The 18,307-nt window shown below is 33.2% G+C and overlaps 1 pseudogene; it reads right to left on the bottom strand.

Moving 5' to 3' along the window:
* Positions 1-219: 219 nt before the first annotated feature.
* Positions 220-18,307, bottom strand: part of LOC111897733 (UDP-sugar pyrophospharylase-like) — a 63,912-nt pseudogene continuing 45,824 nt past the window's right edge.

The following is an 18,307-nucleotide window of genomic DNA, read 5'->3' as shown; positions in this document are numbered from 1 at the left end:
AAGCTCGTCAATGTTGGTGTGGTAAGAAAGCAAGATTGTTTCGGTGATACGATACATTGAGTTGGCAGAAATAGACCTGCATTTGGAATTATCATCTTGGACTCCGTAATTTGTACCTTCCATCTCGATAACCATGTTTTTAGCTGTATCCCTCAGCCATTGAAGAATCTGTCCTGCTGTATGTAGTTGAGAATCAGGGTTTTGCAGCTTGTTTCCATATCATTTGTTGTAGACTTCAACTTGTAGCCACGAAATTTTAGCCGCTTTTTGAATGAGTACATGGTCATTAGAAGCATTGAGTCTTTCTTCCACAAGTGTGACATAAACAAGACCTTCCCTCACACCACTAATTAGCAAACAATCAAGTAGGTTCTTTGTGATGTTAGGAAGAGACATGGCGATGGTTGCGAGAGTTACCAATGGCAAGCTCCAACAGTTGAGATATTCTTCTGAAAGTAAAGGTGGAACATGATGGCTGTCAAACTTTTCAACTCCTTCAAAACCTCTAGATTCTGCTAGTAGCCTCATGAGATTCTTGGGTTGTTGTTTTTCAGCCTTTTGGATCAAACGATTCATGGATTTCGAAATGTCTTTCAATGTTCTCTCAGCAAACTCAACGTCGTCTTCAAGTTGTAAAACATACCGTCTTCGATCGTTATCTTCTCCATGATGCTTGAAGCGCTAAAAATGGCCATGTACTAAATAAATAAATAAATAAGAATAAAAATCAAATCTGAAACGAATGTTTTGTGAAGAAGACGAAGTACTTTGGGGTGATGAAATCATGAAGATGATGTTGGTGAAGGCAATGGTTCTCTATTTTTTTTTTCAAGAGTAATTACAATTTTAAGTGTTATATTAATTTAAAATCAAATAAAACTTGAATTAAATAAAAAAAAAAAGTCAACATCAACACCATATCAGCGCCACAGGGATGCCCCACAGACATTAAATAAAAAAGTAAGCTAGTTATGGTGTGCCAAACATAACCTAAGTTGATATGGATACAAAATGTGCAATGATGTAATAGGAAGAAATGAAAGCATGTTGCTATTTCTAACATACCTCAGCATCCTCAACTGAATCGATAACTAGGGTTCCATCCAGTGACAAATCTTCAATAAGAGCATTATGAAACAGAGTTGTTGTTTCCTTTGACTTTCCTTTTAACATCAGAAAATGTAACAGCCCATTTTGGCTTCCACACAACACGTGACCAAACCTCCACCTCTTGGCCATTAAACACCTTTAAAACTGGATCATTTATCTTAACACCCGCCTGAAGAAAAAAAAATTAGATTATTCTATTAGAGTAAATTACATTTTGGCCCCTGAGCATAACTAGTTTTGGCATTGTTTGTCCCAAAAGGTTTTCTCTTTTGTCGTTTGGTGCTTATTGGAGGTTTTTGTAATGTTGTTGGTCCCTATTCCAAGTAAAATGAGTATCTTTTTGGGACCAAAATCGAAAAAAAATCAGCTATAGTTAGGGACCAAAAGAATCATTTTAATTATGACACAGACCAAAAACATAAACTAAGGACCAAAATTGCAGAAAATAAACTATAATACTAAAGGACCAAAAATGTAATCTACTCTATGATTATTAATTTTATAGTAAATTAAATTTTTGGTCCCAAAAAGTTCTATTAGTAATTTAGTCCTTATTTGAGGTTCTTGCAACATATTTGTCCTCTGGGTATAGCTGATTTTTGCAATTTTGATCATACAAAAATATGATAATTTTACTTGGTAAATTACCAAAAACGTCAAATAGGGACAAAAATTACAAGAGAACCTTTGCAGCATCATCATCAGGATTGTTCTTCACAGGTGCATATGCAAGCCATGGATCTGTCTCCAAACAAGTCAAAAGATGGTCAGAATGGCAACACTGTAAATTGATGGAATAATCACTTTACTTACAGTAAATGCAACTCTTGCTGATGGAGGCAATGTTTTAGGCTAATCTTGCATCATACATTCTAACCTGGTTGATGATTTGAATGTAGTTTTAATTTGTTGAATCTTTTTATCTGTATCCTAAGAGATGATTCCATAAGCAAAGAGGATAGGTGTAGTTACTAGTTAGTTTACATGGAACAGGGATCAAAAGTGTTACGAAACCCGGAAATAGGGACAAAATTTGAAAAAAAAAAAAAAAAAAAAAAAAAAAAAAAAAAAAAAACTATCTTTTTGGACCTAAACTAAAAAAAGATAAACCCAGGGACCAAATTAATTTGTAGTTTTAGTCTTGAAAGTATAGTCAAAATGGGTTTAGACTTAGGATCAACAATGGAAATCTTTTTCTAGAAAGTATAACGTGTTTTAATTATAATATAAATATACAAAATATTTTTAAAAAAAATCTTGAATTTGTTATATAATATATTTAATTCAAGAATTAATTGTATATTTATTTTAGATTATAAAGAACAATAGAATAATCTATTGTGGATTTTATGTATATTAAATATAAATTATATAAACAAGATTAAATCCACACTTAAAAATATCAATCCCTATAATTAGAACATAGTATAATTAATAAAACGATGGGTAGATTACAAATTTCATCCTTGTGGTATAGAGTCTTTTTTGAGTTTGGTCGAAGGGTAAAATGGTCATTTTGAAAAACCAAATAGCTGTCTAGTTACATTTAACGATACAATGACCAAGAGTAATGAAACCTTGACATAGGGACAAAAAATTAAACAAAAAAATCTTTGTTGGACTTGAACCAAAGAAAATTTTTGAACGATAGGGACCATTTTGGCAGTTTCCTTTAATAGAAACTCTTAATAGTCTTAGGTTTTTAAATAGAGTGATTCATAAGGTTAGCATTTAAATACACTTTTAGGAAATAGAAAGAATGCATGAGGTATGAGAGAAGTTACTTGGGGTTAACAAATTCCTTTATATATAGCACCACCGGTTTTTGAGAGTTCATCCATGTAAGGCCCAACCTCAAGAATTAACTACAATAAAATGTAATCATAAAAAATCACAACTTAATATCAGGAAAATCACTCTAATAATAAAATATAAAGTGATATATTATACTTGGTTTATGTTGCCTGGGTATGGAGAAAAGCCAGTGTCACAATTGACATCTCCATTAAGATGACTTGTTGCTCTAAGAAGAGTATCCAATTGATTGTATTCTATATTAATCACCATTTCTATTCCTGAGGGTATTTTTGTCAATATAAAAATAATATAAAAACCATGACTCAATAACGAGATAATTCAACAAAACTTAGCATCTGAATGAGTAAGGCTTGTAATGCCTCCAATAGCTTCTTTGGCTTTTCGAGGAACAAAAAGAGAGTTAACATGGTACTCTTTAGTTGCACTAACTCCCAATGCTGCAGGAATTGCCTGAATAAATAAATAAGAGAATTTTGCATATCAAACTCTATAAGATAATACTATTAAAGCAATCTTCCAAATGAACCTTAAATAGGAGTGCATTCGTGTCTTGAAAAAACACAACCCCTCTCAAACCACTTTAATAGGAGCACATGCACCTACAAAGTTTTAGGGTTATCACGTTTTCTTTCAGCTTTATATAGCCGCATATGTAGTTTCATTTAAATGTGTGTAATCAGTCTTTTTGAAAGTTATGTGTATACAAATTTACTGTTTTGACCGGGGTTAAAAGGAGTGAGTCCAGGCCTGAACCAACAATTTCAAACGTTGGAACATTCCCCCTGTGAACAAACCCAAACATACATAGGACTACATCTTTCTAACCTCTTGCATCTTCATTAAGTACCATAACATACAATATATATATATATATATATATATATATATATATATATATATATATATATATATATATATATATATATATATATACACACACACAGGTACCTAGCTGCCTGCTCCACTTTTAAAGGGAAACAAACTCACCTAGTCAAAGCAATAAAACAGGAGCCAACTAAACCTATCTCAACTATTCTAAAAACGTGGCCAACATGGCCTTTACTTATTCATACTCTAAGCAAAAGACTAAACTACCCCTAATAAAATTGTATGCTTTGAATCAGTCGCCTCCTTTGACTAAAAGTCAGAATTAAACCCAACATTGGACACCATAATTTGTACCTTCCATCTCGGTAACCATGTTTTTAGCTGTATCCCTCAGTCATTGAAGAATCTGTCCTGCTGTATGTAGTTGAGAATCAGGGTTTTGCAGCTTGTTTCCGTACCATTTGTTGTAGACTTCAACTTGTAGCCACGAAATTTTAGCCGCTTTTTGAATGAGTACATGGTCATTAGAAGCATTGAGGCTTTCTTCCACAAGTGTGACATAAACATGACCTTCCCTCACACCACTAATTAGCAAGCAGTCAAGTAGGTTCTTTGTGATGTTAGGAAGAGACATAGCGATGGTTGTGAGAGTTACCAATGGCAAGCTCCAACAGTTGAGATATTCTTCTGAAAGTAAAGACGGAACATGATGGCTGTCAAACTTTTCAACTCCTTCAAAAACCTCTAGATTCTGCTAGTAGCCTCATGAGATTCTTGGGTTGTTGTTTTTCAGCCTTTTGGATCAAACGATTCATGGATTTCGAAATGCCTTTCAATGTTCTCTCAGCAAACTCTATATCGTCTTCAAGTTGTAAAACATACTGTCTTCGATCGTTATCTTCTCCTAGATGTGCAGGATTTTGTACCAGCACGATGCTTGAAGCGCTAAAACTGGCCTTTAACCATTTCCAACAACGAAGACAATACAAGACACATATCACAAAGAAAATTGGAAATACTGCTATCAAAATCGGAATCACTGCTATCATCTTGCATGCCATCACGACTTGCTGTTGAAATGATATAAGAATGCTGACAGTTAGGACTTTCAAATACTGTATGACAATCTTGCAGGTGCGGCTACTGAATGGGAATGGTATGCTACTCTGTTTTCATTCATATAACGTCTGAGTCCAGTAGCACTCTACTTGAGAGACCTTGACATGCTTCCAAATCCATTTAAGTGACAACTTAAAGTTTAAGGCTGCAAAACATCTGGCAACCGGAGCAATTGTACCCAGTATCACTCCGATAAATTGTATCATGAAAATCACTGGCATCGACCAATTATAATCCGACTTATAGTCCCCTAGATTTTTAAAATTACCGATCATATAGACAGTATGCACGACACCGCTTAAAACACATATTACGCCAGAAGCACATGTTGTAGCAGAGCAGGGTATCATAAATTGGGGGCTTCCAGTTCCGGCCATGGTCCAGTAGTTTCTCACATGCTGCTTTAGCTTCTCAACAGTTAATACTCTTCCTGGTTGTTGCAGCTCTTGATCCCTTAAAGTTGTTTGATGAGCTCTTTGGTATTTCCATTCTAGAATCTGTTTGGACTTTAGAAGTGCTAAAGATAAACAGACATAAATCATCAGCAACATGAGTAACATATACGAATAAATGACCGCACAATTGCTATCTGGGTTGAACAGTTTATCATACGGCACATATATAGAACCATCTAACAAAATCCACGCAGCATTCTGGTCAGAAGAGTCGAGAATTCCTGTGTTTATTTGAATGCAAACATTAACAACCAAGGTAATCACCAAAACAGCCAACGCTATGATGTCTGTGAGAAGTTCCTTGCTGTTCATGGTCGCTATAGAAAGCAATAAATTCGCCATCATGGTGCACATAAAGCACATACTTCCATACTTTGCTGTTATGTCGACACTACCTGGCATTTGATTATTAAGATCCATGGGTAGCTTTATTGCAGCAGCTATCACAGTGAGAGAAGCAGCATTCAGACTGAAATATTTACATGGAAACCAGAGTTTTCTCTTCCGCAAACCATGTAATAAATCGGCCACCATTGCAAGGATGCATAAAAGAGATGCAAATGCTATATACATACCGATCCATGACTTAGAATGAAGGTATGTTTTGTATGCGAAGGGGGTGTAAACAAGGAAACGCAGAGAGCAGTTTGTCTTGGAAAGACTTAGAATGAAGGTATGTTTCTTCTGATGTTATCAATGACTTTAAATAACAATGAAATTTTTATGTTTGTGATCTATCACTTGACCTCGCTCAACAAACTTCCATCATACATAGTATCAACGGATCAAAAAGTTAAAGATGTGATGTACAGTTGAATGGACTTTTGCGAGTGGAGTAGAGGATAACTTTCGACGACTTTGAACACAATATTTTAAGACTAAACTACAAATTTGTTCCCGCTGGTTATGTAGTTTATTTGAATTAAGTCCACTTGTTTTCATTTTTAGCGGAGCAGTCCTTACAGTTTGATTTTGTTTTATTTTTTGTCCCTATCAAACCTAAAATGACTTTTTTGCCTTTAAATATTTTATTAATTTTTAGTTTCCATATTTTATTTATATTTTTATTATTTTTCATCTTTTATTTATTTATACTTTTCATCCTTGAGTTGGACAAATCGGGAACTGGCTTTTGGTTTGATTTAGCTTTTATTATTAAATTTCTATTAAAGACTTATGTGTTTATGATTAAAGAGGAAGCGAAAGAGAGAGAATGTTTGAAGTGGGAAGAGGGAGCGGAGGGGTGAGATAGGTTGCCAAGGAGACTAAGTCGCAGTAGCAGACACAAAAAGAAATATAAGTTTTTTAAGGGTTGCATTACTAGAAAATAATAATAATAATAATAATAATAATAATAATAAAATTCAATGGCAATTTCCGTCACTAAAAGGGTTCCATAGAAGTATTTACACTAAAATTACACTTATTAGGATTTTGTGACGGATTTCCAACGGATTGTGAATGATTTCTAATGGATTTATGACTGATTTGAACGGAATTTAACTAATTTATATACTAAATTTTGCACTTGACGATATAATTTACCAGAATGGCTATGGGAAAACTAATGGAGAAGGTTCATAAGTTAAATATTGTTGCTCCACCTCCTCCTCCTGAACCTTCTCAAAGACAAATAAGGAGAAGGCAGAAGTGTGAAAATGAACACATCAAGGGTCTTATTCCCGATGGTTCCAGACTAATAAACAACAAGTTACCACAAACAAATGTTCCTGAGTTTTATAAGACTGTTAACAAACCTATCTATGTGGTGTTTTATCAAGACAAAAATCAAAGGATGTGCTTTCAAAGGCATGCATATTTGCACAGGGCTCCAACACATCATCTAGTCTGTCTGAGACACTTAATCAAGGGCAAGCCACCTGCTAAATATATAAGTGGAACAAAGCAAGAGAATACAGGAGCTCTAAGATACTTTTCCTTTGTTAAGCTTGAGATTACGTTAGAAGGTGTTGAATATGATAATAGAACTGCTTGAGTCTTTCCTTAAAGTTTGTATTTTCTTTTGCGTACTTTATATAAAATATAGAGATTTATTAGTTTGTATATTATTATTGACATTATCAAATAGGAGGAATTATTAGGATCCTTGTGATTTAATAATTCAAAAGTTGTGTTTCAGCGGTTTCTGCCATTCACGCTCATCATAGGTTGCATCCCCTGATGTGTCATCAGGTAGCTTTATGAAGATCTGATAGTAGATGAAGCCCTAAAGATTAAAGATAAAGTCCTTATATGTTAAGGATAGTAATGAATATTGGGCTTTCCATATAACAAAACACTCCCTTTTAGTAGGGGATTATGTTTCCTTATACATGTTTATATTTAAGTTAAGATAGAACTTTATTCTTTAATTATATATATCGATACCATATTTTGTAAAGGGTTATCGATCAAGAGTGTGCAAGTAATCAAAGTCTATTATCTAATTATCTCTTGGTTATTGAAACTATTCTAATCAATGTAGTTTGGTTTCATCATTCTTGTTTGCATTCGTATTATTTACTTGTTCAATATGTTGGTTTGTGACCAACAAAACTGTTACATGTATGCTAACTTCCTAATAAGTTAAGATAATCCTCGGTCATTATCAGGGCATTTCCTCATTAAGAATGAAGAAAACATTGCATGGATACGAGTTCCATATAGATTTTAATTCTAGTTTCAGGACAGAGTCTGTCACACCCCAAAACCGATAACGGCGGAATACGTTTCGGGGTGGATGACGTAGTGTACAGTATCATCACAATTGTATAATAGTAAAAACAAGAAACATACAACCATTTCATTTATATAGTAAGTGTATTTACAAGTGTGTTTTGTAATGTTTGACAAACACCAAAAGTAAACAAAAATAAGAGATGGGTCTTGTATCCTCCATCTTCTCCAAAAATGCTGCTGCTGTACCTGTCTATCTTTGACCTGAAGATACAAGTTATTTTGAAAAGAATATCAGCATAAAGCTGGTGAGTTCATAAGAGTTTTAGTGTGAGTACTTGTATAAAAGCATTAGAGTCATTATTATGAAAACTGAAGTTTGAAATCATAAATAGTGGTGAAACCTAGAAAATCCCATATTCTCCAGAACTGCATAGTAAATGAAAATCCTTAAGAAATCTGTTGTTTCTATCTTTGAATGTCATTTATCATAGAAGTGTAATAGTGACTCACCATTAAGTAATGTAATATAGTAAGTTATTCTTAGAGTATATAATAGTGGTGCAGCATCCTTTAATATTAGATACTTATTTACTTCGGGATATTACTTCATCTTTCTTTTAGTATTTTAGTGCGGTTATAGTGTCTTTCTAGTATATTCCCAATAGTGTGAGTAATAGCGAACCCCCATGACCTTCCCAGTCATGCATAGTGTAGTAGAGTAAAAGCATCCCTGGGCCTGAGCGGCTCGGACTGAAGTTATCAGTCGGGATGTAATAGCGTCTGCCCCGTATAGATCTATACATATAGTGTCGTCTTCCTATCGGAAAACTTCGGGCATAGTGTATAGCGTATAGAGTATCCCGTAGTGGATTAGTGAGTTGTCTCTTGATTAGTGCATTCTCTTGTATTATAGTGTAGTAATCTTTCGTATAACTTGTATTGTATTCTCTTATTAGTGTATTGCTTCATAATATAGAGAATTATAGTAGTGTAGAGTAATAGTGGAAACAAGGGATAGAGTCCTTAACTATACCCATTATAGTTAATTTAGTGTATGTGGTTCTAATCAAGTAGTGATTCAGGTAATTAATGAATTAAGAAGTACTCATAATCTGTACTAATATATGAGATATATAATTAAGAAATCAATGACAGTCGGATGGATAACTACTACCCTAAGTCCACAATCAAACAAGAAACAGGAAATAAGGCGAGCTATCGGTCCTAAGTCTTTCAAGTCTTACTTATATAAATATATTAGTATGATTACATTCTTATAAAGAGTTTTATTTAACAAAAGTATTGTACGAAAGGAACATTAAAAACTTGTTATTTAATCCAAAGTAGTTTTGAAGACAATTGATTTATTTATAAAGCATAGTGATTAATCACATGTGATTTGAACTACAGGTTGTGAATCACATGTGATTAATTCTGTAATCTGAAAAATAGTCTTGTATAACTTTTCATAAACATGTATATTCAACTTGTATCTCCCCCCTAAAACATATAAAACATTTGAAAGGTTCATTTAAGGGGTATGAACTCACCTGAAATCGCGGAAATTGGGTAAATCGGGTAAAAGTGTCGATTGAGCGTTTGGTACCCAATAACCACTTGAGCACCTCCTAGGACCCTAATGTCATATGAAATATGTATTTTACAAGAAGTTAATCATCTTATGCTTTTCATTATAGTATTTGGACATTCTAGCATCGTTTTCGGGGTTTTAAGGCCTAGAAAGGGTTCCCGGGAGTGGTACAAGGTCATGAATGATTTACGGGAGGGTCCACGAGCTCACTCCCTTGGATTTTATGGCCCAAAGGCCATCCTTTGGGAGTTTACGGCCGTAAGCCCCCTAGGCTTGGCCGTAAACTCTTGTGACACTCCAAAATGTATGATTAGGGCCTTATTCCACTTCCTTAATTTAATGGTATGTGTATTGGACTATTAGAAAGGGATTAAACATCATAATTTGTGACATTTTTGGGGAGTTTACGGCCAAGACTTGTTCTTGGGCCGTAAACTCAAGTAAACCCTTCAAGATGTATGTTTTAATGGTACAACAAGGTCTCATACACCTTAGATAAATCCTAGAAGGCCCTATAGTGAGTTTGGGACAATTTGGCATGTATTTTTGGGGAGTTTACGGCCCAAGAACACCCTTGGCCGTAAACTCTTCATTTTGTGTCCAAATGTGAAGTTAAACGGTACAACACACTTCCAAAGGCCTTAACTAAATTCCTTACAAGCACTAGGGTAGTTTAGGGACTTGTTTGACACAAATTTTTGGGTGTTTACGGCCGAAGCTTAAGCTAGGCCGTAAACTCCTCATTTTGTCCTCAAATGGAGTTGTTTGATGCATTTAAGTGTTCCTTAGCGTCAAGTCCAATTTACCAAACATCTTAGAAGAGTTTTTGGGACTTTAAACAAGTGTTTTTGGGGTGTTTGAGGTGTTTACGGCCTAAGCACATGCTTGGGCCGTAAACTCCTTTTTACATGTCTAATCCATGTGTTTTAGTGTCCAAACCCTTCTAGATACATGCCTTAATTAGTATACTAGCTTAACATGAGGAAAAACTTGATCTTTGGCATGATTTTGGGGGTTTACGGCCTAAGGAGCTTCTTAGGCCGTAAACTCCTTTATGGTCCTTGATTCTCATGATTTTGGACTCTAAAAGCAGTAAAGTATGATTAGATTAAGTTAGGGGATGAATCCTTACGTTTGGAAGTCGGAAATTCGCGGATTTGGAGTCGATTTCGGGTCTAGAGAGAGAAAGTAGTGAGAGAGAGGTGTAATTGTGGTAAAAGAGTCCAATTGAAGTGTTCAAGTGTTTTTATATGTCTCGGGTATTGTACCCGATACACGGCTACTCGATGCTAAAGTTTAACGGGGTTAAAACTTTTTACCCGGGTGAAGTGGTTGAAACAGTAATACAACTCTATTAGGTTAAACTAGATTAACACGTATGAGTTATATTACTTATAATGATATTAGGACATGCATATAATTAGATATTCGGATATTAACGATTCCAAATATTACATAAAATAACGTACGTTAACGTATTCCGTTAGTGAAAATGGGATTTGTAACGGGAATAGATTTAGGGTTGTCACAGAGTCAGAATACATTATTGTTCCAGAAACCACATATAAAGATGCTTAGATAATTAGTTCATTTATGACTATGAGTAATATCATTACGTTAGTATTAGTGTTTAAGTCATATTTAATCACCTAAAATATTCTCAAGCGTTTTCTCTATATATGAGATATAAATAAAACTGAAAATGTTAATATTCGCAAAGTTTATACAAATCCAGTTTGTCTATACAAATCAAGCGTTTTCTCTATATAACAGCACTGTGTGACACTGAAATCGAAATGGAAATCAGTTGGTTGTTAGCCAAAACAATATAAATTAGAGTTGATGATCTCGTGAATAGGAATCCATCAATATAAAGACATTCCAGAACGGATGTCGTATGAATAACTTATGCTTTTTATAAGAACTTTAACAGTCCAAGCTTCTCTAAAAATATAAATTAAAAATAAAGTGAGAATTAGCCGATAGACTCTAACTAAAAGTTGTAGTATTCGTCGATAGCTATGTGTGGATATAAAGAATGTAAAAGCAGAGCTCCTATGAGAAATATACGAATTTTTAGAAAATATTAAAATATTGGGGTACAAGGCATGGCACGTGCCTTCTAGAAGGTGGGATGCGACCTAACTGGATTTCGACACGTGGTAGCAGGGGCAGGAGCAACATCATTTGAAGGGTGTAGCACACCTCTTGTCTAGGCGCGGCGTGCCTTGCTTGATACTAGAAGTTTTCCCTCACTTCTCCTCACAAACCAAACCTTATTCTCTCTAAGTAAATATTTTCCCCTGTTAAAATCCAACTTTTCCTAGATTCTATAAGTAATTAGTAGGGTACAAGTCATCGGAGAGTCCAACAAATAAAAGGGTTAGAATAGGAGTTTTGTCAGTGCAATTTTAGACTTTTCTCTACAGAAAAGTATGTAAGTTAAGCTGCACTTATTCTATTTCAAGCATAACTTATATTTATATTCATAATCATTATTATAAATCTATACATAAGATTTATCAGTGATTCCATGTCAAAATGTTGATTGATCTACTTACTGTGGGTGAAGTCTAGGATAGATTTAGTGAGGTGTTTAAAATGGGATTTACAAACAATATAGTCTGTATACCAAACAGACCCTAGCTCTGATATGATTAAACATGATTACTCGTTACTTGATAGATCTTGATATAGACAATAGGATTATTGAGAAATCTAGAATATCATTATTTACATGATATATAAGACTAAGAGTTACTGATATTTTTATCAAGGTCATTACAAAGGAAACGCTAAAGTGCTAGGCAAAGTGTTGTCATCCACTTTTAGCTAGTGAGTGCATAGTTACTTTCATCTTACATACAAATATGAAGTATTTAGATCATTAAAATCCTTATGTGCTAACTATTTGAATATGTGTTAAGTGAAATATTATTTTACTTAATTTGATTATATACATATTTCCTTACCTATAATGTATTGGGTAGCAAAGGGTGATGAGAGATGAAAATGATGATGAGAGGTCATAACATTGCGATCTAGTTGTCTAATAGAGTATAAAGGACGGCCACAGACTATTCTAGACAACCCAGTGGAACACTAGTAGGCTCACAACCTGTAAGTGATGAACTATAAGTTCATACAATGTACTCTATCCCCGCATGGTTTCCTTACTGAAAAGTATTGCTAATGAATCCCTGATGTAGTACTATCTACTCATTGCTTGTGATGATCCTTATGAGAGGTCCCCAGGGATGAATATTTAAGATAATGGGGATGGATAATTTGCTTATTTGTTTGATGTAAAATGTATAATTAAAAAAAATTAATTACATTATTGTGGGTTGAAAACCCTATGTATTCACCAAGTTTCCTAGCATGACCCACTCAATTTCTTCGTATCACATTTAGCAGTATGAAAGCCCTAAGGTGATGAGTTTAACTTTGATGAATCTTGTGCAAGTAGGAAATTGTTGTGTATATATATATATATATATATATATATATATATATATATATATATATATATGCTCAAGAATCATTTTATAATGATGTTTTCCAATAACGTATGATCCTATAGGGTCATGCGTTTAGCAAGTTGTCACTTATTGAATATTTATTAGTAATTTGATTATTAATAAATATATTCAATCCTTGTAATTAACTAGGGAATAATTAATATTTTATGAAAAATAATATGTCAAAAGAGTAGAGACTAGCTATTAAATTATACGGTACCATTTAATAAAAGCATGTACAAGTTTTTGGACTCTTTTCATTTCACTAGATAAAGATGTACAAATAAGAGATAATGTTGGTTGAGTTTGACACATCACATCCCTCTTTCTCTATCTCAAAGCCACATATATTAAGAGGCATGGGAGGTTGCTTGCCAACCTCTCTCTCTTACACACTTCATGCTTCTAAACTTGCCTTAACTTTGACTTGTGTAAGGGTATGTCATTTAGATCTTATGAGTTTGTATATAAAGAAAGTGAGGTTTCATTTAAAAGCTATTCTTTAATCTCTACTCTTTATTTCCATAACCGTGGATATGTTTCACTATCTCTTTCTTGCTATCTTCTGAATTTTAGTGTAGATTTGGTGTACTTATGAGGTGATTATCCTTTAATAACTATTTATGAAAATGTATTAAAGGCCTAAGAAGTATTTTACAAGCAAGAACTTACAATCTTGGTTACTTATCTTCTTGCTAGATACATTATAGATAAGTTCTATTTTGAGTGTTTGCCATCTTCATCAACTCCGTAATTTCCAAGAGGGATCAAAGTATTCAAGGATTATCTTCTAAATATCCTATGTATTGTTTATAATTTTTCTATATCATGTAATAGGAACCTTGGTGGCTTTGTTTGCAATGGTCTTAAAGTAATAGTTATTTCAAAATCACTTTCGTTTACTGTAAATAAGATTTTTATAAAATATGCTTGGCAACCTCGATGTCTTTTATTATCTCTAATTGATGTGTCGGTAAACCACACACACTCCATCAATAATGATAATTTATGAAATGCCCATTATTACTCTTTATAGTCCCTATTAGTGTGCCCGTTAATCACACATGTTCCCGTAACGACATATAAAGCACAATGTGCAATTTCACGGAGTGTAGCATAAAAAATTCACATTTTTCCTAAAGTAACTAGATTGAGATTTTATAAAAGAGTTATAGTACTTTAATAGCATTATACTTTTGATGAAGTTAATGTCCTATAAAGTCCGTTTTGCTAACGACCCTCTACCAATCAAGGAAGCAGTGGGTGAGAGTGGATACTCATTCAACTATCATTTTATAGGCATTTCCTTATACCCCCCTTATAGACCGACTTCGTGAATGAGGCATACTAGCGACTTGATTGACTTAGTCTTATACATAGATTAATTAAGCTTTTAATAATATACTTATATATATATATATATATATATATATATATATATATATATATATATATATATATATATATATATATATATATATATATATATATATATATATATATATATGAGGTGTATTTTAAAACTTTTCTAAAATACTAGGTTTAATATTATTTTTAAAAAAATTAATTAATTTAAAATAAACTAATCAATATTTAATCTTTATCATTTAATTAACAATTAATTAATTTAATTTAAATCTTCTTGGGATTAAATAATTAACTACCATTAAACAATTTAATCATATAGATGTTAATCCTAATCTAATACCCTCTAATTTCGAAATTAGGTTTTGGGTTTTACCAAAGTAATAGTTATCCAATTTTAAAGCATTTAAAACTAATAATTATCAAAACAAGGAAACCTTACCAAAACCCTAGCAAATTTCGAAAAAAAAAAAACAAAAATGAGGCTAGGGCTTCTAAAACCCTTGCCCAAATCGAAAACCATCAAAAGGATTTTTGATCTTATTCAACTTTGTGAAAGATCATAGAGAGCAATGGCTCTAATACCACTGATGAGTTTTATAAGTTACAAAAAACTATTTTGGCGGAAAAACATAAACCCTAAGTTCACATACACCTTAAAAGATCTATGTTCTCACTATGATATGTAAAAAACAATTTGAATTCAAGAAACCCTAAAGTACATTACTATTTTCGATTTAGGAGAATGGATAATAGAAAACATACCTTTAGTTTATTATTGTAAATAACCTAATAATCCTTCTTTGTAGATCTTCAGAAAGCAAGCACCACAAGCGTCGTGCCTCTAATGGGTCACACCTAAACCCTAGAAGTTAGAGGCTAATGAGGAGAAATGAGTAGAAGGTATGATTTTCGGCTCCTTGGATGTTGGAAGAATGAAATGGCCGAAAACCCTAAAGCCTTAGGGTATTTATAGGGCTTAAGGAGGTGTATAAAAGGCATGTTCCCTTTTAGATAACCCTAATCCTTTTCTTCCTCCCAAAGCAACCCTAGCTTTCCGTAATAATAGCCCAATAAAGGCTCCCTTAACCCCCCCCCCCCCCCCCCCACTCTCCTACGGAGGTTCTAGAATCGGTTGATGCTCAACTTTTGAACATTGTCACTTTTAGTCCTTCTACTTTTAATTAATCAAATTAATACCAATGAATTTATGATTAATTCTTAATTAAATAATATTATTTCTAATTAATATATTGTACTCAAAACATATTAATAAATTATTTATTTTGATTTCTAATTAATTTATTAATGATATAATAAATTACTAAATCATCCTTTCTCTCCAAATAACATTCCAGTCAATTCTAGGTTTGAGGACAACCTAAAAGGACTTTGCTAATAATTCAGGTTTATTATAATTTAGTTAATATATTAGACACCTAATCTAAAAATATACACCATGGTTTTGGGGACAAAAAGCATGAAAACCTAGAGCTAATCTAGATCTAACATAAAAACATAACAAAGTGGGAACTTTATAACTCCTAAAGATGCTAAAGGGAAAAAAGTTTTTGGATCCAAGACAATTTGAGCTTCCAAGATTTTTCCACCACCTTCTTCTTCCTTTAAGGGCACAAGAACTCACACTATCAAGCTCAAAAGCACACACAAAGGATTAGGGTTTGCAAAGGAACGTATCGGGAGATGGAGGTTAATGGAAGGAAGGTATCAAGGGGTTAAGTCCATTAAATAGGGACCAAAACCTTAATATTACAGTTGTGTACACACATCTACACCCAACGTAGATCATTAAAGCTTTGGGTATCCTCCTACGCATTGCGTATGAGATGTCTATGCCCCGCGTAGAGTAAAAACTCCCAAAAGTTAACATAATGACTAAATCTGAGGGTTACATATTAAACATGTTCAACAACTATTGACAAAACTTGCTACTTCAAAACAATGATGCAATTTTTTACGGTTCTTTAGCTCTTAAAGTTCCGTAATGTTCTCACTTAGAAAAAGAACTTTCTAAGCATATGTCTTCTGGAATGACAATCAGTGGGATTGTAGATCCTTCATCCTAAACAATCATTTAGGATAGTCTACACAAATGCAATTAGTAGATTCCATGTTGAGATAAGCTTCTTGTCTAACATAAAATTTATAACCATATACCTTCTATATAATGATAGAAAATTCCATCCTTAGTCTTGCAAAAGTATTTAATCTACTTGTTATTCGTTGTAGTGAGCATAACTCCAAAAGTTTATAGGAAAGAAATCTTTAAAACAACATATAGCATATTGTATTGTATGATTTATCCTCTTTAAAAACATATAATATCGACATTCAACTAGTAGTAAGGTGACCCTATCCTACTAGAGAATTTGAAATCTACCTCGAACATCATAAGACAAAATCCAAGCGACCAGGTGATCATGTGCCACAAGAACCGAACGAATGACAAGTGAGAGTTATTTAATGGAATGAGTTGTGAACCAATTCCATAACTCTTATGATTTTCCAAGAAGACTTCGTTTAAAAAACTCATTTTCTTTATTAGAATGAAAAGGTTAATGACGGCCGTCTCATTAAGCTGTGTTTGAATCTTCACTATGAAACAATTTGAGCAAATCAAAAGTTTCAACTATAACGAAAAAAAGTTGTCAATGAAATTGATGAAGTATCTATCACCAAATCTATTCATGGATTGAAAAACCTACATCCATCACTTTGTATAATTCTTTTCAAGACTTTTGTTCTTTCACTACTAATATAGAAACTCACTTGTGAATCATCTTCCCATATATCATTAGTGTTAATTTTCAGCTTAATTTATAGGTTTCAACGTCACTACGACGTGTTAATGCATTTGCCATGCGATGGTAACTGGAATCCGTAACATATACAAAAACGTAAACCGAGACTAGCATTTTTAGTGATTTTTTGATCCATGACGTCGTGGTAAATGCTTTTTCCACGACGTGGGAACAGTAATTTGTATTTTGGCACAAACACTAAATTCGTCCGAAATTTTGTCTAATTTTTAGAACATCTCAAATCTCTTTAATCGGAGTTACGAGTCATTAGATATAGACACAACACTGAAGAGAGATCAGTCTATCCAGCAACATCATTTTTGGGTCTTTTTGAGCTCTGTTCTCCTCCTTATGTATATCAACTCTGTTTTTTAACTGTAATTTAACATTTCAACGCATAATAAGTATCATATATCTTAAAATATAACATTTTAATCAAATATATTAAGATAATTGCCTAAAATATATAGTTAATTAAGGTCATATCAACATATCCCACACTATTCTTTTTCGTATCCCCAAGCAAAACTAGATCCATTATGACAATTTTCATTTCAATAAAACCACATCAAAACCTTGCTCGGTAACATCACACAGATTAATTCAATTTGAATTTGCCAATTATGTCTCGCCTCATTTCATATATTTGTGTCTAAGAAATCGTAAGTAGTTCCCAAATCTAAAATATTCACAATCCTCATAAACATTTCCCACTAATTTTGAACAAAACATATTTTCTGCATCCCTCCGAATACATCATCATAAAATTTTCTTGGCCTTGAGCTATTTTCGTTAAGTTCCCAAGCATACATATGATAAAATAACCTAGAAAGAAAAAATATAATTTTGAGTACTAAGCTAGCTTTTGGCAGTTTGACTTATATCTTCACTTCTTCAAGATTTTTGAACTTTGCACATTTTTATTAACTCAACAACTTTTTTCTCTTTTCTATTTTTCTATTTTTTCAAAACTTTTTTCAATTGTTTTTTCTCAACTAA

The sequence above is a fragment of the Lactuca sativa genome, chromosome 6 (genome assembly GCF_002870075.4).
Source record: "Lactuca sativa cultivar Salinas chromosome 6, Lsat_Salinas_v11, whole genome shotgun sequence".
NCBI lineage: Eukaryota > Viridiplantae > Streptophyta > Magnoliopsida > Asterales > Asteraceae > Lactuca > Lactuca sativa.
The sequence above is the reverse complement of the archived record's forward strand: the minus strand, read 5'-3'. Positions and strand labels throughout refer to the sequence as shown.